This window comes from Paroedura picta, chromosome 4 (assembly GCF_049243985.1).
Source record: "Paroedura picta isolate Pp20150507F chromosome 4, Ppicta_v3.0, whole genome shotgun sequence".
NCBI lineage: Eukaryota > Metazoa > Chordata > Lepidosauria > Squamata > Gekkonidae > Paroedura > Paroedura picta.
Window position 1 is genome coordinate 97,837,394 of NC_135372.1, and position 23,662 is coordinate 97,861,055.

The following is a 23,662-nucleotide window of genomic DNA, read 5'->3' on the forward strand; positions in this document are numbered from 1 at the left end:
TAAAAGACAGGTGATTCTCTTATTTTATGTTCATTTTTGTTACGTGTGGAAACAGTGCAGCTGTGTAATTCTCAGCTAAATAAGCAGCCTGAGCTTGGGTGACCTGGGAAGTTAAAATGGTTCATGAGCAGGTCAGGCTGGGTAGCCCCAGTTGGTAGTGGTGCAGGTGGAGACAATGCTGTCACCCATTGCTGAAGTCTCTAGCCAGCTTTGAAATGATTGACCCCTGCTGTATTGGCAGAGCTAATTGGCTTGCTCCTGACTACTATGCCAGCAACCCTCCCAAAACATTCCTGGCAATTTAAACGACCACTCTGCCCCAGAGCCTGGGAGTATTTGAATCTGGGTTACAGAGCTTGGCACAGAGGAAAGTTAACTCTTCTTTCTATTCTGTTTTCCTGAGAGAAACGGGTTGAAGAAGCAGAGATCTGTGTTATAGCTGTTTCCCTCTCCACACTTTGGTCAATTACAGCTCTGGAAGATAGAGGTGATTTTTCACATGGAAATGGTACAGGCAGCCATTGCACTTGTCCTCCAGATCCAGAGGAAACCAAGTGCTAGCCGAGGACCTTGACTGCAAGCCCGCTCAGAGCAGCAGTGGGAAGTGGGAACTGGGATGTAGGGCTGCCTATCTGACCAGTGGGGGTGCCCCTAGCTAAAGGCCATCAATCCAATGGTGTGACAATACAGAAGTCATGTCAGTACTATCTAGGAATCATCAGAAACTCTAGTTATACTGTAGAATGCCCAGCAATGCCTACAGAGAATTCCAATCAGATTTGTGTTTTCCTAGGAGGTCACATTATAACATTGCCAGTATGTTAATTACAGTATTGCCGATATATGTTCCCATTGTTTGCCCAGCTCTCATTGTTTGCCCAGCCATGCCCCCCTCTGGCAGGAAACCTCTGGCAATCTTAACCAACTAACTGAACCAACTAACCCAGGCTTTCTCAACCAGGGCTTTGTAAAACCTTGGGGTTTCTTGTGGGTTTCCTGAATGGGTGAAAACTGATTAATTTTAATATATTTTTTAAAATTTTAAATTTGTTATTGGGTGATATGACCATATATAGTCATGTTGACCCACCTCCCCTCCTAAAATGGCCAATGATGGGCCTGAAGGGGATAAGAAGGGGAGGGTCCCCTTCCCACCCCCTATGCTTCCCAACTATATTCTGCATGATCACAACCTTTCTGGGGATTCTTGAAGCCTGAAGAATGTTGTAGGGATTTCTCAGTGGTAGAAAAGTTGAGAAAGGCTGAACTAACCTTTTGAAAACAGATTATCTTTGACAGGCCTTTTTTCAGGCCTACTGCAGCTCTGAAACTTGATATATTTCAACATTTTAGAACTACTGTATTTCTTAACAAATTTTGTGGTGACATAGCAGAAACGAGCGTTAAAAGGCACTAAAGCCCTCTGAGACTTTAGAGGGGATATTTGTGTCTGCCAAGTCTGTAGCAAGTATATGCAGCATCTCTCTTTGATAGAACTCATTTTGTCCCATGTACAGGGAAATACTATGGATAGAATCCTAAGTTGATAAAACGGCCCTGATTGAAATCAATGACAAACATTTTTACATGTTTACTGACTCAGACATAAGACAGACAATCCACATTTTTGGCAGGGAAATAAGCCTCCTCCTTAGCTTCTAGCAACAGCCTTAACTTATGGTGCTAATTAGCTATTGCTGGCAGCTTCAAGGTGCTTGCTCCATCCGTGCCAGCTGTTTAACAAACTCTGCCAACAGCAGTAATGGGGAGCAGATTTCTCCATCTGAGCCAGGACCCACCATATAAAAGGTATAGTGGGCAGCCTTGTCTGGTGTCTAGTGCTACCAGCAAAAGCAAGAGTCCAGTAGTACCTTGAGGACTAACAACATTTGTGGCAGCCTTTGTAAGTCACTGCTCACTTTCATAGCACCCTTGTCTCATATAAGCATTGGGAGCAGCAGAATACATTTCCCTGTTATTCCCCACTCCCTTTTTCTTTTGCCACATTCCAATGTTAACATTTTGTTAGGTATATTGGGGGGGGGGGTGTACTAGAAAGGAGGTACAAAGAAATGGCTTCAATTAACAATGTAGTAAATGAGTGAATTCACATGGAGAACGCTATGCTATATGGACAATTTCCTCCCCTGAATATCCACCTCTAGCATGCTAGTGAAAATTCAGAGCATGTCCAATGTTCAACAGCTGAAGCCCCATTGACTTCATGGCCCCAAGGAAGTGCTTCACTTATTGGCATTGAGAAGAGGCACGTAAATGGCATTTTCAATAACTTTAATTTAAAGGGGAAAAAGAAAAAAATCTACTGGGATCTCAGGGCAGGGCATTGTGGAGGAGGAGGAGGAGGAGGAGGGTATATTGCCATGCTCACCGCTTGCATATTCTCCAGACTTTTTCTAGCCCCAGTTCTGTTTGCACAGCGATAGCAAGGACTTCTCTGTGGTCTACCTTATATGCAAAATAACACACTGTCCCTCTTCTCCTATATCACCAGGTTCCTGGAAACAAAGATGGCTCCATGTTTGTAGCATGATCATTCTGCATCAAACAAAATATATGGTTTTCAATGAACAAATAAAGCTGAGAAAGCAAAGAGACTAGTGAAACAAATAGATGGATGAGAAAAACACATCTCTTGCTGGTTTGGACATTTCAAAAGTACCAGCCAGAGCTCCAGAAGTTGCTACCTGCTGAGCCTGGGAAGTGATCAAATTAGACCATACGTGGAATGGCCAGAAACACAGTTTGCTGTGGGTTATTCAAGAGAATATTAGCTGATATCTCTGAAGCAGCCTAAAATATTCTGTGGGTAAAGACAGGATGGAGCCATTATGTGAGAACAATGCATATCTAAATTTTTGCCTTGAACAAAACCAAATTTAATTTAGTGACCCTCAATTCCCAGTATATTTCTTCCTCAACAAGCTGTCTGGTTGGATGAGACAGGAAAGTGCTCACGAGTCATTGCTGAGCCTCCCAAGTCCCTCTCTGTGCTTCTCATCTCTTCGAAACTCTTAAGTACTTTTCCATCCAGATTCTTTCTTTACTATTCCTCTTCATATGTGTGTTCTGTAGCAAAGTATTCAGTGCCCTGAAACCACACCCTTAAAAAATATGTTCCCACACCTCTTGCATGCATGGCACCCACAACTGGTTCTCCCTTCAAGTCAGTTGGGAGGAAGGCTGGCAGGCAGACATCTTCCTAGTTAAATTGGAGCACGCACTAGCATTTTCGTCTGACCATGCAAAGTCCTTTCTTGTTGCACTAAAGTGTCTTCCACATAGCACTGGGAAGGGAGCGAAAGCCCAGACTGCCCCATCCCTTCTAAACCTTTAAAGAACATAAACTCACCCTGACTCACCCTACAGAGAGGGTTATGGACCAGTGACAGAATGGCCAGGGGAAAAAACCAAACTACCCTGACCTGTTGCAGTGCTTGTCACAGTTACATGATCTGCAGAAAATTTTAAGGTGAAGTTCTTCCTAGTATGATGATAAACATTAAATACCTGTCCATGATGACATAAAACTGCTTTTAAAGGGATTTTTCAACACAGACAAGTGGAAAAGTTGGTACCACTATTTGTTCAGGGGTGGAGTGGAATACTGTTCTTCTTTCATTTTTAAAGCCAACTTTTACTATTGAGCTGAAAGTTCAAGTGCCATATTATGAAAACTCAGACAAAACCTGTAAATTCATTTCAATGGCTGTAAGGGTCTCATTACCAGGTGCTGGGGAGAAAGAAATAATGAACTTTAAAGTATAGCCATCATAGCAATGATGGAATTATCTATGTTTTCCGCCATTTTTTGCAGTGGATTTTTCAGTCATCTTAGATTATGTTTCCTGCTAAAGACACAATTACTTCAGCGGTAGCTGGAGCCAGCCTCTGTCTCCTCCTCTCAGTTACACCATATGCCACTACAAGGGATGACTAAATGCATCAGAAGAGGGGGGGGTGCTATAGTTTTATTAGTTACTTAGCTGCAGAAATTTCAGCAAGTCACATGGTGCTGTGGGGTGGGGGAAAAGCTGCATGAGTTCAAATTCTCCTGGTTTTTCTCACAGCTGATTTATGGCAAGAGATGTTCAGAGGCGGTTTGCCATTGCCTACCTCTGCACAGTAACCCTGGGCTTCTTTAGTAGTCTCCCATCCAAATACTGACCACGGTTGACCTTCCTTAGTTTCTGAGATCTGATGAGGTCAAGCTGTCTTGGCCTATCCATATCCGGGATCTGCTTCTATAGCACTTGTAAAGAGCTGTTTTCTTTGCCTCTGATAACTGGTCCCCTGTACAAAAATGCTGCCTGAAGACACAGCCGGAATCTTGATAGTACTATGAGAATATAGCCAGGGTCTGAAACCTGCAGGGCTACAGGCAAAGGAAGAGTTAACCAATCTTCTGGGAAATTAATTAACAACAGATGCCTCCTGTTTCAATTAATTAATCTCCTGCCACACTTGATTTTTTTTTACAGTTCCCTTGGAAGCCTCTCCAAAATGAGGCGCTGTCCAGACGCCAAGGAAAGCTGCATGCCTACAGGCCTGGTGGGTCACGTGGTGCCCTCACAGCCTGAATGGGCTGGGACAGGGAGTAAATGGGTTTGTTGTTCTCCCATTTGCACTGTGCCAGCTGGCCAGACAAGTGCACTTCCCCTGACGTTGGCAGCTGTGACGCATTGCACGTCATGCTTCTCAGACAACTTCCCAGGGGTTTGTGGGTCATTGCCCAGGAATTAATACTACCTGGCACTGCCTGCTCAGGGAGACTTTGAAAAACAGTCCAGATTAGGTAAGAATGTGAACTGAGATCTGTTAAACTGATGGAGAACATTTATGTTGTATTTTAGATGGCATTAAAAATTGCTTAATCTGGTTTGTTTTAAGCCTCCTTACACAAAATGTTTTCTGCATAGCAATATCCTTTGACACGGAATTGGCAGGGAGATCATCATGGCCAGAGCCTTGGTAGGTCTTCAGTACATTTTTCAGTTGCCAAAAGAGATAACTTTACTAGATTTTCTTAATTGTATTTCTGCAGCTATAGTAGATATCATACTTTGAAGAATTCTGAAAACCAAAGGATCCTTTTAGTGTTTGGACCTGGCGATTCAGGTTCTTAGGTTTTTTGGACCATGGCTGCAAGCCCAAGAAGTAGGAGTTTTGTGGATACCTTCTCCCCTGCATCAAATTGGTATTTTCTAAAGAACAATTAACTGCAGGGCAATTAGGCCTTTCATTAAAATATTTCAACTCTGTGGAATACCACAAACCTCCTAAAAAGAGAATATCATAACCCAGGCACCACCACTGAAAAGGCTCTGTTTTGTTTCCTACCTACCATAGCAGAGATAGGCGGAATCTCTGATGTATTCATGAAGAATACAAGTGTATGCATTCTCCAGGCTTCATTCTCCTCCCCAGAAAGAGTGGCCAAAAACAGTGTGTGCCCCAGAGGATGCAAGCTGAAGACCACGTGTTCTTAGAGCCTGGTTCTTCACATCTAAGAACCATGCTGAAGGCAGACCACTTGCTACCAAGCTGCCCACATTCCCAGCTCAGATCTGCCAAAAATTAGCATCTACATACAACTCTCCTCCTGAGATATCATCTGGGGAAATGATCACATGCTTGGACCCCCTCTGGGAAAAGTCCTGCCCTAATTCAGGCTCCTCACATGTATATGGATAGACCTCAACTTTACAAATACAATGAGTGAAAAATCAGATTGGGTTGCTGGTGCAAGTGGTTCAAATTATATAGACTCAATTATATAGGCTCAAATATGCCTTCTCTCTATGGAGTTCAGCAGTTATTTATGTATGTTAAGTGAGTGGCGAGCCTACAAAAAGAGAACCAGTGTGGTACAGTGATTAAGAGCAGCTGACTACTCTGAAGAACCAAGTTTAATCCCCAACTCCTCTACGTGAAGCCTGCTCGGTGATGTGGGGCCAACCACAGCTCCCACAGAATTTTCTCAGCCTCCCCTACCTCACAAGGTAACTTGTGGGGAGAGGAAGGGAAGGTGGTTGTAAGTTGCTTGGAGACTTCTTAAGGTAGAGAAACGTGGGATGATAAAAACCAATTCTTCTTTTTTTAGTTCGGTCACTGTGTCCTCTGTTCACCTCCCCCCCCCCAAAAAAAGGCTAGCCTTTGTTATTTTTACAGGACCCTCAATATGGATACCTCCTCTGCCATATTCTGGAATTTGGATAGGCATCAAAGAGTTTCTGAAACCTCTCTGAGCAAAATGTGCCATAGGCCAAGCTAGATATGCATCAATTTCCTGAAACTTTGAACATCTATTAGGCAGCAAGAGAGGTTCTGTGTAATGGTTTTCCCAGCAAATTTCATCCAGAGGACCCCTTTGACTGCTTACATTTAGGAGAGCTTTAATTGTCCTCAGCCTTACCACCAGTGATTTATTATGGAGCATATTAATAATGAAAGTTTATTGTCTAATTGCTAATTGACTGTGAGGGAACTCCACTCCCAAGCTGTTGCTGTGCAGCTTTGGGAAAAGGCATTAAGGCCCAGTGTTCTTTCAGCCTTCCACCTCTGCATGGGAATTGCTTTTGAAAATGTGCTCCTCTTTATTAACAGTGGAGGTTTGGCTGAAATTTTAGCCCAGGGAAAGCATCCAGCCAGACGAAGACAAAGCCTGTTGACCCTGAACATAATGAAGGAAGGAACACACAATTGCCACTGTGCCGAAAAAGTCCTGATCAGTAGCGCAAGAGCCTTTGCCTCAGTAGGGTCTGGCAATGAGAAGGGCCTCCTTTCTCGTGTCTCCCCAGCTCACCAGCTTGCAGAGCCAACAATACTTGAATCTAGGTTTGGTCATCTACCTATTTACTTCAAGATTTCTCATCTGAAACATTTCATGTGGGTACAGCTTTTACTTACCTGGACAAAGAGATGTGAGGTTAGGCAGATCTAACCTAGATGCAGTCTCCTAAATACAAATGCTGGGATTCTTGAGTTCAGGTTATGGGTCTGCTGTGGATCCCCTGTGTAGTCTTGGGTAAATCACTGTCATTCACAACCCTATTCCCTCATCTGTAAAACAGGAATAAGAGAAACTCTCAACACAAAGCTGGTGTGAGAATGAAGATGGGTCCAATATATATGCAGATGTGATTGGGCTTAGAAAACCAAGAAGTTTCATGCACATTGGCTTTTCTCACAGACTTTCCCCCAATCTAATCTCTCTTTCTTCACAAATAGAAATGCTTTGACATCCGATTCGTATTGCTACTTCAAGCATGGTTGGAGCACCTGAGATCTGGTCTAGATCCAAGTGCTGGCCCACAAGCCTGGAAGAATCCAATTGCAGAAATCATGGCATCTCCCAACAGCCCTCATAGTTTCTCATCAGGTCAGCAGTCTTCCACATGCCTGTTCTGGGCCACACTCCAGCAAGCAATTTCATGAGCAAGAAATATCTTCCAGGAACCTCCACCGCCAGGGCATCCCCACATTCATTGTGCCCAGCTAGCCAAGCGGACACCGCTGATGTTCTGCTCAGCCTTGTAGGAAGGCGAGGAACCAGCATGAGCCAGAATACTCTGGGTATGTCAGGAAAGCTGGAAAGTGCTCCTGATGCCCAGACAGCAATCTGGGGCATATCATGATCTGGTTTTGTGCAACTCTGGCTGAAAGAGAAAGAGATGCTGTTTGGATGGCTGCCTGGCTGCTGTGGAGTTGCATTGGCCCTTTTCTCTATAAGAAGCTAAGGAAGAGGCCAGGGCAACTGCACAGCAGCCTCCCTGGCCCTTTAAAGCCCCCTTTCTCATGAAGTGGTATTGAAAGGGAAATGCCAGTTCTTTGCTTTATTATGGGCAGGGGTCAGTAGCATTGGCTATCGTCAGTGATAGGATATTAGAGTAGTCTAACCTGTGTTCTGGTTCATTTTGGCACTTTCCTAGCTGCACTTATGGTAACCATTGCTTTCAGCTGCATATGCTATTTCTAGTCACATTAAAAAATCAATAAAACATGATTTTTCCCCCTGCAAAGACTTCCTTCATCCTGCTTCCTGTCTGGCCACAAACCAAGCTGGCACATGCTGCAGAGTGCTGTGAAATGGCTTCCAAGGCCAGTCACCTGACTTGGTTCTCCTTGTAAAGTGCCTTCATTGGTTGTTTTTCCCAGGCAGAAATGGTTTCCTCCCCTTTAATAAAATTTAAAGGGGAGGGAAACACATGGCACTGCAGCAGGCCAGCCAAAAAGAAAAACAAATCCGTGGGAGATGAAGACTTTGGCTTAATCACTGGGTTGTGCTACTCTGCCTCTGCTGCAGGGAGCCAGTGAAGGGATGGGTGCAAGCAGAGAAGGCTGCAGTCTATTAAACTTCCTTTGAGAGCCTGCCAGACTGACAACAGCTGGAAGAAATTAACATTTCAGAGCCGTCAGCCGACTTGCTGCTTTTCCCTCCAGAAAACAAATAGCTTGACAGTTGCAGTCTCGGCAGCTTCACCTCGTCCAGCACACTTCAGACAATGGCTGGCTTGATTTCGCGTCCTCCTTCCCTTTTAACCTGCAACGAAGCATAAGTACTCGGGAAAGTTAAGAACACGCTAGACAAGTTATACTGTGCTTGGGGAAACCTGACGGTTCTGCCATGACAAAGATGCATTCCTGAATAACCAAACTGATGAGGCCAAGCTGGTATCCAGGGAGATCTGCTGCAAAACAGGCCTAGCAGAGAAGACTTAAAAGAAAGAGGGGGGGGAAACTACTAGACTGCTTCAGTGCACTGAAGGCCATTGAAACAGCAACCCATAGTGCAGGAGTGGCCAAACTGTGGCTCTCCAGATGTCCATGGACTACAATTCCCATAAGCCCCTGCCAGTGCATGCTGGCAGGGGCTTATGGGAATTGTAGTTCTTGGACATCTGGAGAGCCACAGTTTAGTGATTCTACCATTCTGAAAATGTCTCCATGAACTGGGCCTAAAATGAATGGGGATTGTTCATGCTGCTGTTTCAAGCTGCCTGGAGGTTATACCTGCTACTGCTGCCTCTGTTTATATTCTAGAGGGATAAGAAGCTGTTGGTTTCCAGGCTACATCTGGCCACTTGGCTCACCATTGCAATTCTCTTTGCCAAAACCAAAAGGAGTTGGCTGCAAGAAGAAGAGAGAGATAAGGTTTGAATGAGACAAGGCAGCTTGTCCTCTTCAAAAGGGCCTCTGTGGCAACATTTCCTGCTCACTAGGAATGTGTTTGTTTATTAGGTACATTTATACATTTATTAGCTAGATTTCCCACCCTTGCCACCACCCCCACCATGCATCAGGATCCTGGTGTGAAAGTAGAGTGGCTCTTTGTTCCCACTGGCTACAGCCAAAACTCCACTTCTTTGAGGGGGGGTGGAAAGAACGGCCCGGTGAAGATACAGGCCTGACTATCATGGGATGTGTCATGGGAGCAGCAGGACTCTGGATCCTGTGATACTGGATACAATACAAAATTGGCCTTATTTTTGTGCCAGCCTTTAATTTTGGCATTGTTTGTAACAAAGCCTTGAGTAACTGCAGGTCATATTTCTGCCACTTCTGCCTTGTTACTACAATGGAAGAGAAAAGAGACACTGGGCTGGATAACTAGGAAGGCAAGAGAAAGATTTAAATAGCCAGGAGAATTAGTTTTGGAAACTTTGCCCCAATGTAGCCGTGAAAATGTGTGCTTGTTCTATTCAGAATGCTTTAAATTGCCCCAAGCATGGCATGTTCTTAGCATTCACATACTGGCAAATTATATGTTTGTTATCTGGATCAGCAACATTAAGTGCAGCTTGTGCATTCATTCAAGGGAAATGCACAGCCTTGACAACAAACACCCCATTTTGTATTCCTTGTAAATTCATGCCCAAGCCGATGTATGTTGTATTGCCTGGCCCTGTTTTTATATAACCTGACTCATGGATACCCACCTGCTGGACAGCCTAGCTCATAGTTCACATAAAAAAACATACAAGGGAGGGGCAAGGGTCCAGTTCAACACATGGCTGTGACTTGGGAAGATGGCCATAAAAACAAAGAACGATAGGAAATGTCACTTCTATGTAAACATATTTTACAAATCCCACAAAACTCATTCACGTGAGATGCCATATGTGCTGATCCCCATATGCAAGTCAGTATCTCCATGGTTCTGGAGATGGAGGGGGGACCAGTTTGCTCTGGCATGATATGCTGCATGTACACACATAGTATGTTGCACCTGTGCAAGATAATCTATGCACAGGATTCATGTACAGTCCTACATAGAAATGTCTTCCATGCAGCAGCTATCTCATGTCCAGTGACCCTCAGAGAGCAATGCAGTCTCAGGCACTCCTATCACTCCTGTTTTGATTTTTCAGATCACATGAAATGTGATTTGCTAGAGAGCTTAAACAAGCAAAGCAGACACAGTAGATAAAATGTTCTCATCCCCATTTCCTGAGCAGTCCGGTGAGATTCAAGTCTTGTTTACACAAAGCTCCGGTTTGGTAAGCTGCTTTAGGTACACTTAACCAGCATCAGTTTCTCCCCAAGAAAGTTGGCACCGTCACTGTGCCATATTAGCAAATGTTTCCTATGTTTCTATTTGTTTTTATGGTCACTCTTTCAAGCCAGAGCCATCTGTGCTCATGTCCATGTGTAGACTCACACACACACATACACACACACACACACACACAGACAGGAGGCCACTTCAAATTAGGAGAGGTCTACTTTCATTTCCAAGAAATCTGTAAAAATCTCTTGAGTTCATTAAATTCCACCCCTTTTCTCACCCCAGTAACTAATCTTCATCAGATACCCAGCTGGACACAGCTGTGTGAAAACGGGTGAACAGGCAGCCTCTGTTTTTAGGTTGACATGCCAGCTTGGAATGCCAGACTCAATGGGATAATACAGCAGTTGGTGGCTGTAATGCTTTTCCTTTGGCTCCTGAATGTACTGCAGTGAAAAAGGCAGGAGATGATTAAACTGGCATGAGGGCAACATGCCCTCCAATTCTACCAATTCCACTCAGAGCTATAAATTGCTCAGTTGCCACCGGCAAGCAAAAATGAGGCCAAAGTTACACATGCATTTGCAATGCTCACTTTGGAATCTTGCCTGGTTTCAGTTAATGTGCATTATCATCACCTACAAGTTATGGGCTTCCAACTTTTAAATGTCAGAGCATCTTTCCTAGTCAGCAGCCAAAAGACAAAAAGAGTGGTTTTGTGGAAATATTCCTGTCAACAGACAATCTTTTGTTGGTAAGTTGTCTTCAGACATTTCCAGATCAATTATTTGCCCTTGATTTAATACTGTGGGGAAGCAGATTTTTTCCCCATGCATCACTTAGGGGTTTCCCGGATCTCTCCTGAACTTGCTTTGCTGCACTGGGGTTGCCAGCAGCTTTTGGGGGTGGACCAGGGTTACAGCACAGCACACGATACCATTCCATCACTTTCAGTGCTGTCCCTGGAAGTGACATCACAAAGTTATGACAACAGTCTAGGAATTTCTCAGTGGGTTGTCTCAATGGGAACCTGAGAGTACAGTAAAGAACAGATGGCTGCTATGATTTGCCTACTATCGAGAGCTGGGAAATTCCTTGAGCCTCGATGGGACATGGTGACATACTGCAGTGCTGGCCTTTTGCTCCTGCTGCTCCACTGAGGAACACCAAGAGCCCAGAGCAGCAGGATCCTGGGAGGTGGCACTGGGAGGGGCTGCCCTACTGCAAAGCTTGGATTGCTGTCATGTAGGTGTCTTGGTCCCACCTATATAGCAGCAGTTTCTCCTGCCTTGTCTCTGTAGCAGTCCCTTCCTGTCTGCCTACCCCAAAAGGATTTTGTTTGTTTGTTTTCTTTAATCTGCAGCATTGGGGAACAATAACTGTGGCTTCCCCATTGGTGGTGCAGTTGCCAGTACAGTGCAGCAGCAGTGGAGCTTCCACACAGCAGATGATCTAATGGGGCTTGTTTTTTTTTTTTTTTTGAAAATTAGCAAAATCAGCAATTGTTATTAGTGTAACATTAACACAATACATGGAATAGGTTCTTTGAATACTGAACTTTCATTTTTTACATGTGCCCTTCCTATTATGGAAGGGACTGTTTTTTAAAATGAAAGCTGGGGTTTCATGGAACCTGTTGCACCTGTCATATTGATAAAATCCTCCCTCCCCCCCCCTAAACACACACATATACCCAGTTCAGGGAGGAAATGGCCACTTGGGGTATAGTGCCAGGGAACCCTGCCATGTAGGTGGCAAAATGTGAATTCTCCCACCTACCCAGCAACCATCCAAACCTTACTGTGATTTGGGCTTGCCAACTTCCAGGTGGGGCCTGAGTTCTCCATTAATTACAACTGACCTCCAGACTATAGAGAAATGGGGGGGAATGGCAGCACAGAAAGGGGGGGAGCATGGAATCACATCCTTGTTGAGCTCCCTCCACTTCCTAAATCCAACCTGCCTAGTTTCTACCCTAAACTTGCAGGGATTTCCCAGCTGGGAGTTTCCCAAAACCTCAGGTGCTTTGTTTTTTTAAAAAGCTTTAGGATGCTTTGGGCTGATCCTGCATTGAGCAGGGGGTTGGACAAGATGGCCTGTATGGCCCCTTCCAACTCTATGATTCTGTGATTCTGTGAGCCCTGGCAGTGCATGAATGCACCACAAGAAGCTGAGAAAAAAAAACACTTTCCAACAGCACTGAACCACAGGCAGATAGCCTATGCAAAAATGGATCAAGGGGTAATTTTGGTAAAGACCATGAGTGTATGTGGCAAGTGCCCTTTTTCTTGGAACAAGAAGCAGAATTTTAAAGGAACCAGCCGTGGCAGTTATAGCGATGAGTATACTGTCGCCTTGCCTATTTAACTTGTATGCGGAGCACATCATGAGAAAGGTGGGATTAGAGGAGTCACAAATTGGGATCCAGATTGCAGGGAGAAATATCAACAACCTCAGATATGCAGATGATACCACTCTAATGGCAGAAAGTGAAGAGGAACTAAAGAGCCTGTTGATGCGGGTGAAGGAGGAGAGTGCAAAAGTTGGCTTGAAACTCAACAACAAGAAAACGAAGATCATGGCATCCGGCCCTCTCAATTCCTGGCAAATAGATGGGGAAGAAATGGAGATAGTGACAGATTTTATTTTCCTGGGCTCCAAGATCACTGCAGATGGGGACTGCAGCAAAGAAATTAAAAGACGCTTGCTCCTCGGGAGAAAAGCTATGGCAAATGTAGACAGCATCCTAAAAAGCAGATACATCACCCTGCCAACAAAAGGGCGTTTAGTCAAGGCTATGGTATTCCCAGTTGCAATGTATGGCTGTGAAAGTTGGACCATAAGGAAGGCCGAGCGTCAAAGAATTGAGGCTTTTGAACTCTGGTGCTGGAGAAGATTCTTGCGAGTCCCTTGGACTGCAAGGCGAACAAACCGGTCAGTCCTAGAGGAGATCAGCCCTGACTGCTCCTTAGAAGGCCAGATCCTGAAGTTGAAACTCAAATACTTTGGCCACCTCATGAGAAGGAAGGACTCCCTGGAGAAGAGCCTAATGCTGGGAGCGATCGAGGGCAAAAGAATAAGAAGGCAAAAGACAGAGAATAAGGTGGCTGGATGGAGTCACTGAAGCAGTAGTTGCAAACGTAAATGGACTCCGGGGAATGGTAGAGGACAGGAAGGCCTGGAGGATCATTGTCCATGGGGTCGCGATGGGTCGGATACAACTTCGCACCTAACAACAATGTGCATGGATGAAGAAAGACAGAGCTATATCCACCTTGTAAAGAATTAGAACATTGGTTCATCAGAGTCAGTATCGTCTACTCAGACTGGCAATGGCTTTCCAGGGTCTCAAGGCAGAGATCTTTCAGATCACATGCCACCTGATCCCCTTTTAGCTGGAGATCCTGGGGTTAAACCTGAGACCTTCTACATTCCAAACTGATGCTCTGTCCCTGAATCACAGCTCCTCCAAAACGATTTTAAAACTCAAATTCATATAAAGAAGAGAGGTTTGAATGTGGGAGAAAGGATTCTAAAATTTGTACAACTATCTGAAGAAATAGAGACTGGGGGATTAAAAAGAGAGGTGTTACAAAAATACAGATAATGAAATGGAAGCCACCTTCTTGCACAGTTATTGGCTGATTTTCAGTTGAATCCACTACAGTTGATTTCAGTGGATGTAGATGGGAGATTTAAAACTGCATTTCTATTTGTTTGTTTATTTTTTGCACTTGCACATCTATGGTGGGAGAGATGCTCAGATAGACTTTGTGGCATATGTGAATCTACTTCATCTTCAGGCAACCAAGCAAGGAAGATTTACAAAAACTGAGCCTTTTCTCCCTTTTTGGTCCATAAATTACTTGAATACAAGTACATAGGCTATGAAGCATGCTAGTGTGGTAACGGCTTTTGTGGATTTTTTTTGCAAAGCTCATAACCAGTACTGAGGCTTGACGGCTCCAGCTGGCAGCCCACTGGGAAGATTCTGAGGGCATGGCATCATTTCCAGCAAAAACTGTTATAAGATCATGGGGGACACTTTAGGCGTTGCCCAAAACTCTATGATTAAACCACTGAGTTTGGGCTAATGCCTAGTCATCTCCTGTAACATCATGAGAGCAAAATCTGGAAATGACATTGCACAGCAAACCCCCCCCCCCCAATTTGTCTCCTGCTGGCCTTTGAGGTGCCTTGAGGGACAATCATGAAGAGAACTCCCACTCTACTGAAAGACTGCCCCCCTACTGATACCCCCAACAAAATTATGCACCTTCATATGGATTTCAAAGACCCTCTACTTCGCATCAAATTTTACTGTTGGTTGTTATAGTTAAATAGGAAGTTTTGATACAAAGGAGAATAATCCCTGGCCTCATTGGCCAGAAATGTAGCCTCACTGAACTCAGTTTGAAAGTCCTGTTTTCTTAAAGGAAAGTGTGCTACAGGGTTGCCAGGTTTTGAACCATCCACCCCACATCATCTATGAGCTGCTGCAATTAGCAGGCAGTAATATCGACCAGCTCCTCTCCATAAAAAAGTTCTCCATTTGATTGCTACACAATCCAGGCTGGATTTTTCATCCCATTAGCAGGCCTCATTGACAGTGCCTATATATATATATATATATGAAAAATGGCATCCCTTCCAAAATGTAAATAAAACACAGGACTCTCATATCTCTTCTAGAACCACATATACAACTGGCTCAGAGACACAGTATTCAAAGTTTAGTTTTTGGTTTCGATCGGCTCATTTGTAGTGTGGTTGTAAATTATGCAGCGCTGTTTTAGTCCTTTCTCCTAGCACCATGAAGCCTTCTTCTGGGGTTTGGGGGTATATGTGTGGGAAGGATTTAGTTTTAATGTGTTTTCTGTTATCACTGGCTGAGTCAGGCAAGCTTTGTGTTTTTCTCTTTTTGAAATACTAGAGCAAAAAAAAAATTTTTTTTTCTGTCTCATGACTGTGCCAGGCTGTGTTTACACAGGCAGTCCATTCCACACTTGAACTATATTTTGTATTTCCTCTTAATTTCTGGTCCCCAGAACTGGATTTAGCAAGAAGCGCTTCTTCTTGCCCCCTTCTCCTCTATTTATGCTCAAGCCTAACAATAGAGGGCCTCCTCCTCCTCCATCCCAGGCCCACCCCAGGCCTTTTCCAGGAGGGGCTGGGCTCAGACCAAAGCAGCTGTGGGATACTAACCCTGTAAATCTAGCAGAGGCTTTTCAATGCCGGCTGTCAGGAAGAGGTACCTCATAAAGCCAAATAGTGATTTCCTGCTGCAGCCGGCAGGAGTTGTTTTCTTTACAACACGCTGCTGAAATCGGAGAGGAGATGGTGTTTAAATATCTCAGTCCTGGAGGAGTTGCTGTGTGCTTGAGACAGAGCCAGCAGCCAAAGTGCACAAGGAAAGGACAAATGCCAACATTTGAAAGCTATTAGCCAAGAATATTTTGGGAGGATAATTAAGGGACATACCTTTAACCCACTTTGAAAGGCACTGAATGGGCTTATGTCTCCATGAGTTATGGAGTGAAAATACAGCAACTTTTTCCTTTTTTTTCTTTTTGCCTTTAAAAGAAACAGAATGGTCTGCCTGCATTCCTCATGCAACTTAGGCAGGTTGTTTATACACACACACACTTGGAGCCCTGCATTAGTTATGAAAGATATGCTAGAGTTTGGACCTATCCTATATCTTGGTTGTAGAAATGTCTTCACAATCCCAGCTATGTGTGGAACAAAGAGCATAAGCCACTTATGAAAGCAGCCCACTTTGCATTTACCCAGACTTACTCTTTCATGGGGAAGGCACTGGCAAACCACCCCGTATTGTGTCTGCCAAGAAAACGCTGGAGGGCGTCACCCCAAGGGTCAGACGTGACCCGGTTCTTGCACAGGGGATACCTTTACCTTTTACCTTACTCTTTCATTTATTACATTTATTATTAGTAAGTTCTGTTTTTAAATAATAAAAACAGGTCTTGTTTTTATTCCATCTGGACATGGCTGTATTGATATGCGCATGCTGGTTGTTTGCTCCCTTCAAGTGAAACAAAAGTTGAGGTGCCCCTCACAGTTCAAACCGTGTGCTTGGGTGAAGCAGGGCACACTTGCAGAGAACATTTGCAAATGAACAACACAAGACACACACACACTGGGAGGTCACAGTCAACACCAAGAACAAGACCTAAGTGACATGCCTCTCATGGTGGCCTTGATGGGAAACCAGGAACCAGTTCTTAAGGGTTCGTTTAAAGATACACTGTTGGTTTGACGTTTTAATTAATATTCATTTATTGCATATTTTAAAATTAAAATTAAAGCGGCCCACCAGGTTACCACATTATTAGTGTTCAAGCTCAGAGTAAAGACTCTTTTATTCTCCTGAGCAATTTATATGGATCATAATGCCTGCTGTTGCTACCTGCGTTTTATATTACTGTTTTTATCACTGCCGTTGGCTACAATCCATCAAAGAGTTAAGCACACTTAAGACCATTGGAAATAATGGGTTTAGGTGCAATTAACTCTGGGTTGGATTAGTAGAGAGTCCAGTTTTGCTGTTTGTAAGTCTCCTTGCCACGCAGCCAAAAGGTGATTAACAAATGTTATAAATGGAATTAATCCAGATTAGATTTTAAGACGGTTGATTGTCATTCTCTGCCACAGGCTCTTCAGGGATGAAGTAATTGCACTGCTGTTTCATGGTGTAGCCCAAGAGAGGGTTTTGGTATTTTCTCCAAAGTCATTGTAGGAAATAGCACCTTGGGAAAATGGAATTTTTCAGATCAAGATATCGGGTTAGGTGAAAAATACCAGGCCCATTCCGCACAAGGACCAATGTTGCCAATTGGTCCCTGTAAGCGGAAACGCTATTTTTAATAGTGCTATTTCGGCGTTACGCATACCTGCCTTTGTAGTGGAATCCAGTAGCGTTTCAATCGTTTCCCACAGGTTTCCGGTCTCACAAAAATTGCTATCCAGGAAGCGATTTTTTCTGTGCTTTGTTCCGCCCCTGGCCGTCAATGAAACGAACAGCCAATGGGCGGCTGTTACCATGCTCCCAAAAAGCCCCTTTCCCTTTAAGAACAGGGTTTTTTTTAAAAAAAGAAAAGAAAAGAAAAACAGACATTGCAATGAATATGCCTTGATTCCTCCTAACGTAGAGACCCATCTAGCTGGCATGTGAGCTGGCGAGTCATCATTACCACGCTCCCCCGAGTGAAAAAAAATCCCCCCCCCCCATGCACGGGCGTTATTTTTGGCTGAAAATAAAGGGAACTTGCAAACGGGGCTTGGTGACTTAGGGAAGCTTTAAAGCAGTTTTGCGGAGGGACTGTAGCCGGAGAAGCCTCGCTGGATGAATGAAGTCTCACTGGTTCGTTGCTTTCTGCTCGCTCCGAGAAAAAAAAAGTGGCGATCGCTTCGCCGGAAGTTCAGAGGAGAGAGCCAAGGGGAGGGACTTGGCTGGAACCACAACAATGGGAACGCACAGGTCTTTTTCGCTACTGTTGCAGATTGTTTGCAAGAGTGTAGCGCTTTTCAGAGGGTGAATTCACTTTTCTGGATTTCCCTTTAAGCGCTACAACGAATCGCTTTTTGCGGGACTGTTTCAGGAGTGTGGCAGATTGTGTGCGACATCGTGCATAACTGCAAATTAGTAGCGTTTACAATTTGCAAGCCTTTTGCAACATTGAAGTCGTGCAGAATGGACCCCAGATTCCCAGTTATCCAGGTTCCAAATACCATTTGGTATTCGAATCAATTTCCTGTCCTCCCACCCCTGAATTCCTATATATATACATACCATCCTTCCAATGATGTGCAGAGCCTCTGATTAGCCCTCACTTGGGGACATGCCCCCCAACAGCCACTCAGAGGTTCTTTCCCACCCCCATCCTCCTCCAAGCCACTTCCTAGCACTTGCCATGAGGTGAAAGAGCCAGCAGGAGGTAAGCCAGGGAGCTAAGGACAGCTGTCCAGGTGCCTTTGGGCCTCCTGGCCACCAGGAGGGCAGGAAAGGCCATCCAGACATGCTCCACCATGGATGCACCATGCTCCCCAACCTCCTGGCTTCTGGACCGGTGGGGAGGGCTGTCTGACCATATTCCATCACAGCTGCACCACACTCCCCCTCCTGGCTGCCGGGAGGTCAGGGAAGGCTGTCCAGCTGCATTCTGCCATACCAAATGCCATGGCCTCCTGGCCTCTGGAAGGGCAGGAAGGAACATCCAATTGTACTACACCATACGCATTCCATGCTCCCAAGCCTCCTACTTCCGGGAGAGCTGAGGAGGCATCTGACCTCACACTGCCATGCCAGCCTGGGTGGCCTCTGGCACAACCAGCCGGGTCTGCAGGGGCCCTTCTACTCTCCCTCTGCCTTTATACAGGCTGTTTTCAAAACAAGCTTTCCTACTCTCTCTCTCTCTCTCTCTCTCTCTCTCTCTCTCTCTCTCACTGACTGACTGACTGACTGACTGAACATTACCCACAATAGAAGAATGGTTGGTGAAGATTATACAACTTGTAGAGATGGCTAAAACTACTTCCTTGATCAGAGCTAAAACTACTTACTTGATTAGAGGAAAAAAAAGATTTGATGATTAAGAAATCATGAAGATTTGATGATTAAGAAATCATGAAGATTTGATGATTAAGAAAAAATAATTAGATAATAGAAAAATGAGTTTTTTCTTTGCAATTATAGTGCTTTTTGCATATAATTTTCATAGAGAACATAGAGAGCTTTATATACTTCTCCATTTTGATTTTCTCCTTTTGACTTTTTTCTTTTCCTTTTTCTATCATGTATTAAATTTTGTTAGGCCTGATCTTCTCTTTACAAAAAATCCCTTTCAACAAAATTATCTTCTTTAAAAGAAGTGTTATGTGCACAAAATTTTATACCCTGCATAAAACTTGGTTGGTCTTGAAGGTGCCACCTGACTCAAACTTTGGTCTGCGGCTTCAGACCAACATGGCTGCCAATTTGAAACTAAATAACTGATTGTTCTCCTTATCCTTTCAGTTAACATTTGTCAGTGAGATTGCTCTGAAAAGCTGGATTATTTAGAAACCACCCCTGCTTGATGATGGTTTTTAAACACTACCCCAGTCGCAGATCATATCCAGCACAAACACACCATCAGATTATCTTCACACTCCATGCTGGCCTTCTCCCCAGTGAAAGCGAAGTTTTATTGCTGCAGAAAGATTTAATATAGCAGTTTTATACTTGGCTTCCTCCTACACATCCCAGCTCTGGCAGTACTTGGCAGTACTTGGTGGTATGACATCTGTTACACCACCAGGCAAGTGACAGAAGCAGAAAGTTTCTCAGGAGTTAGAGCTGTTATCAATGTATTTATTTATTATATTTATATACCTCATTTATATATGAGGCTCAGGGCAGTTTACATGGAACTGGAGAGAAAAAAACCCAGTACAGATAACATGATATATTGGACTTTGTTGTTGCATTTTAAGATGACTGCTAGAGTTGTTAACAATTCTTGTCACAATTTACCCATAGCTATAAAGAAAAATAAGTGGATAACACTAAATATAAAAATTGTGCAACCAATCCAAATCCACTTTATGCTGCATAAGCAACCAAATACCTTTTGGAAGAATCAAAAGACACTAGGCTTTTGAAAACACATGTTCTAAAACCAATTAAAAACAAAAATGAAACCAAACACAAACAATTACATGAGCAGAAAGGAATATCAGTGGGGGCAACGTCAAACAATACAGGCTGCCAGAAGGCAAAGATCAAGGGGGGGACAAACAAATCTCCAGTGGGTTTAAGAGCAGTGGACTTTTATCTGAAGAACATGGTTTGATTCCTTAGTCCTCTACATGAAGCCTGCTGGTGACCTTGGGCCAGTCACAGTTCTCTCGAAGTCTCTCACCCCCACTATCTCACAAGGTGTTTGTTGTGTTGACAGGAAGGGAAGGCAATAGTAAAGGGCTTTGAGATTCCTTAAGGTAGAGAGAGGAGTGTAAAAGCCAACTCTTCTTCATCTCCCTGCAGAATCTTTAAACCTTTAAACTGTCCTGGACGAAATAATTCTGTAAGGGCTGTTGTGGAGGAGTTAGGGTGGGACCTGTCCGGGATAAATACTCGGAGAGGGCCAATCAGGAGCCGCAAAGCTCCTGAGTGCCACTCAGGGGCCAAGCGGCCAATTGGGAGGCGCGCGAGGCACGCCTCCCTATTGGCCACTTGGTCCGTGTCCCGGAGGCCTCGCCGGTGACTCTGCAGTCCTTCCAGCCAGCCATCCTTGCCGGATGGCTGCCGGAGAGGACCCTGCCCCAACACTGCTGGGCTCCGGGAACACAACGCTCCCGCCGCCCTGCGACTGCCCTCCAACGCCTGGCGACCTCACTGCCGCCCCACCACCCCCTCCCCAAAGCCCGCTGGCCGAGAAGCTCCCGAGTCCCCCAACACCCTCCGCCCCCGCCTGAGCAACCGCGCGCCCTTCCTGCCCCAAAGACTAACGTCCAGACCCAGCCGCCGCCGCCTGACCCTTCCCACGCCGCCCAACTCTTCCCACTTGCCAGTCGCCGCTTCCCACGACGTCCACCGACTTCGCCACTTCCCCCGCTCTCCATGGCCTTCGCGCTGCTTCCCTCGCTCTCCGCCACCATCGCTGCCACCGCTCCACCACTGAACACCTCCCTCCAGCTGCGAGGCTGCGCCAAGCACTGCACCGCCACGCCTGGCCCGCCGCCCCAAGCGGCGTCGCAATGCAGCCGCCGCGGCGAACAAAGGACTCCAGCTCCGCGCCTGGCCCGCTGCACCAAGCGGTGCGCCGAGGCCCATGCAGCCGCCATGCGCCATGTCGCCGCCTGCCTCTGAGCCGCCCGCCATCCTATGCCACACTACGGAGCCGCCGGACAACACAGACGGTAGGGGACCTTTCTCACTTCCACCGCCGCCCACGCTGAAGCCTTTGAGCTTCGGTGGGGGGGGGGTTACCTTCTAGCGCCCATTTTATTCCGAGATAAAATGGGCTTTTAATCTAGTAAATACAATAATTTTGGTGCCATGATGGAGAAAGCCCTAATTTGTCTTTTGCAGTTGTCAATATGTTTCTGAATGCTGATGTCCAGAAATACTACTACTTTCCAAATTACCTTATATGTCCCACAAAGACCTACCCAAAAAACATTTCTGTTGACTTAACATAATCACTGGCCTTGCCAGTTCAAAGCAGAAGACTCTACTCTGGAGAACCAAGTTTGTTTCCTCATTCTTCCACCTGGAATATGCTGGATGACCTTGGGCCAATTAGAGTTTCCTCAGAACTCTTTCAGTCCTACCTACCTCACAAGGTGCATGTTGTGGAGAAAGGAAGGGAAGGTGATTGCAAACTACTTTGGGAGTCTTTACGCTATAGCAAAGTGGGATATAAAAAGCAACTCTTCTTATTCTTGAACTACAGCATCTTGATTTGTACTATAAATAGTGTCTATAATTACCAAAAACTATAGTTGTGCCTAAAAAGATACCAGTCATGTTGTTCTACACTGGGGGCCATTGTGCACAATGACCAATGTTGCTAAATGTTTGCAGTATGCAGAAACGCTATATTTAATAGTGGAATTTCGTCATTCCGCACACCTTCGATTCTAGCGGAATATTGAAGTCCCAGTAGTGATCTATTCATTCCCAACAGGTTTCCGGTCTCGCTGGAATCGCAACAAAGAAGGCAATATTTTTCCACGCTTCTTTCCACTCCTGGACGTCAATCAAACAGAACAGCCAATGAACTCTTGTGTTCGTGCTCCCGAAAAGCCCCTTTCCCTTTAAAAACTGTTTTTTAAAAACCCGAAAACACCAGTAGCAACGAATATTTGTTCATTCAATGTCCCAGAAAGACCATTTTCACTGGCATAGGAGCTGGTGCTTAATCGTTTACACACTCTTCAAGTTAAAAAAAAATCCCCACCCCCACCCCCCATGATAGTTGCAATTTCTGGCCGAAATTACAGGCAGTGTCGAACAGGGGATGTATTATGCTCGGAAACTTTAAAAATTGCAAAAAAGAGCTTTGTTTTAATGTTAAGTATTTCTGTGGAGGGACTTTAGCCGAAAAAGCCTCGCTTATTTGTTGCTTTCACCAGTTTAAGGGGGGGAAATGGTGACCGGAAGCTCAGGCGTGAGAGCTAAGGAGGGACATTTTTTCTACCACTATTTTGAGAACGCATATGTCTTTTGCTGATATGTTGTGGCTTGTGCTCAGAAGTGTAGCGTTTTTTTTTGGGGGGGGGGAATCCACTTTTCTGGATTTCCCCCTAAGCACTATAAAATCCCAATTTTTGCTGGAGTTTGGCGGAAGTTTGGCGGTTTGTTTACAAAGTCATATGGAACATTAAATTAATAGCATTTACAAAAGGTAAAACTTCGGCTACATGTAAGTTATGCGGAACTAGGAAAAGAGCCCATTGTAAACGAAATACAATGGGCACTAGAATGTGGGGGAGAGGGAGGGACAGTGCGGAAAGGAAGGGCACCTTAGTGAGGAGGCGTCGTCGAGGGCAGGCGGTGGTGGCGGCGGGGTGTCCTCGGCTCCTCAGCGTGTCCGCGGTGGCCATGTTGAGATGCAGGCGGGTCTTTTAGAGCTCCGACTGGCGGGGGCTCCCTTGCGGCCGGCCTGACGCGTCGGAGGCACTTTGCGCCTCCGACGCGCCAGGCCAGCGGCAAAGGGAGCGACTGCGAGCCATGCTGCACGCAGCTCGCAGTTGCTGGGGCTGGGAATCGGAGGGACCAATTGGCAGGCGCTGCGCGCCTGCTGATTGGTCCCTCCAATTGTCCGTCCGGAGGAAGGGTCCAATCTGGACCCTTCCTCATCAGGGACACATCCCGCCTTAGAACCCCTTAGCCATTTATTTAGTCCGTGGCACCCGTGGCGCCACGGGCGGTTTAAAGATGGCCCTGGATCTTCTAACAATATGCAAGATCAGTAAAAAATTAGGGTACTTGCAAAAATGAAACTCTTCCCCTTAGACAATTACTAGCAGTAACTTTTTAGAGAGGAGCTATATTGAGGGATGGATTGACCATTAACTTACTGGGAAAGTCCAAGGTGGGCTGTTGCCCAAGAGGGACAGTGAGAGCCATTG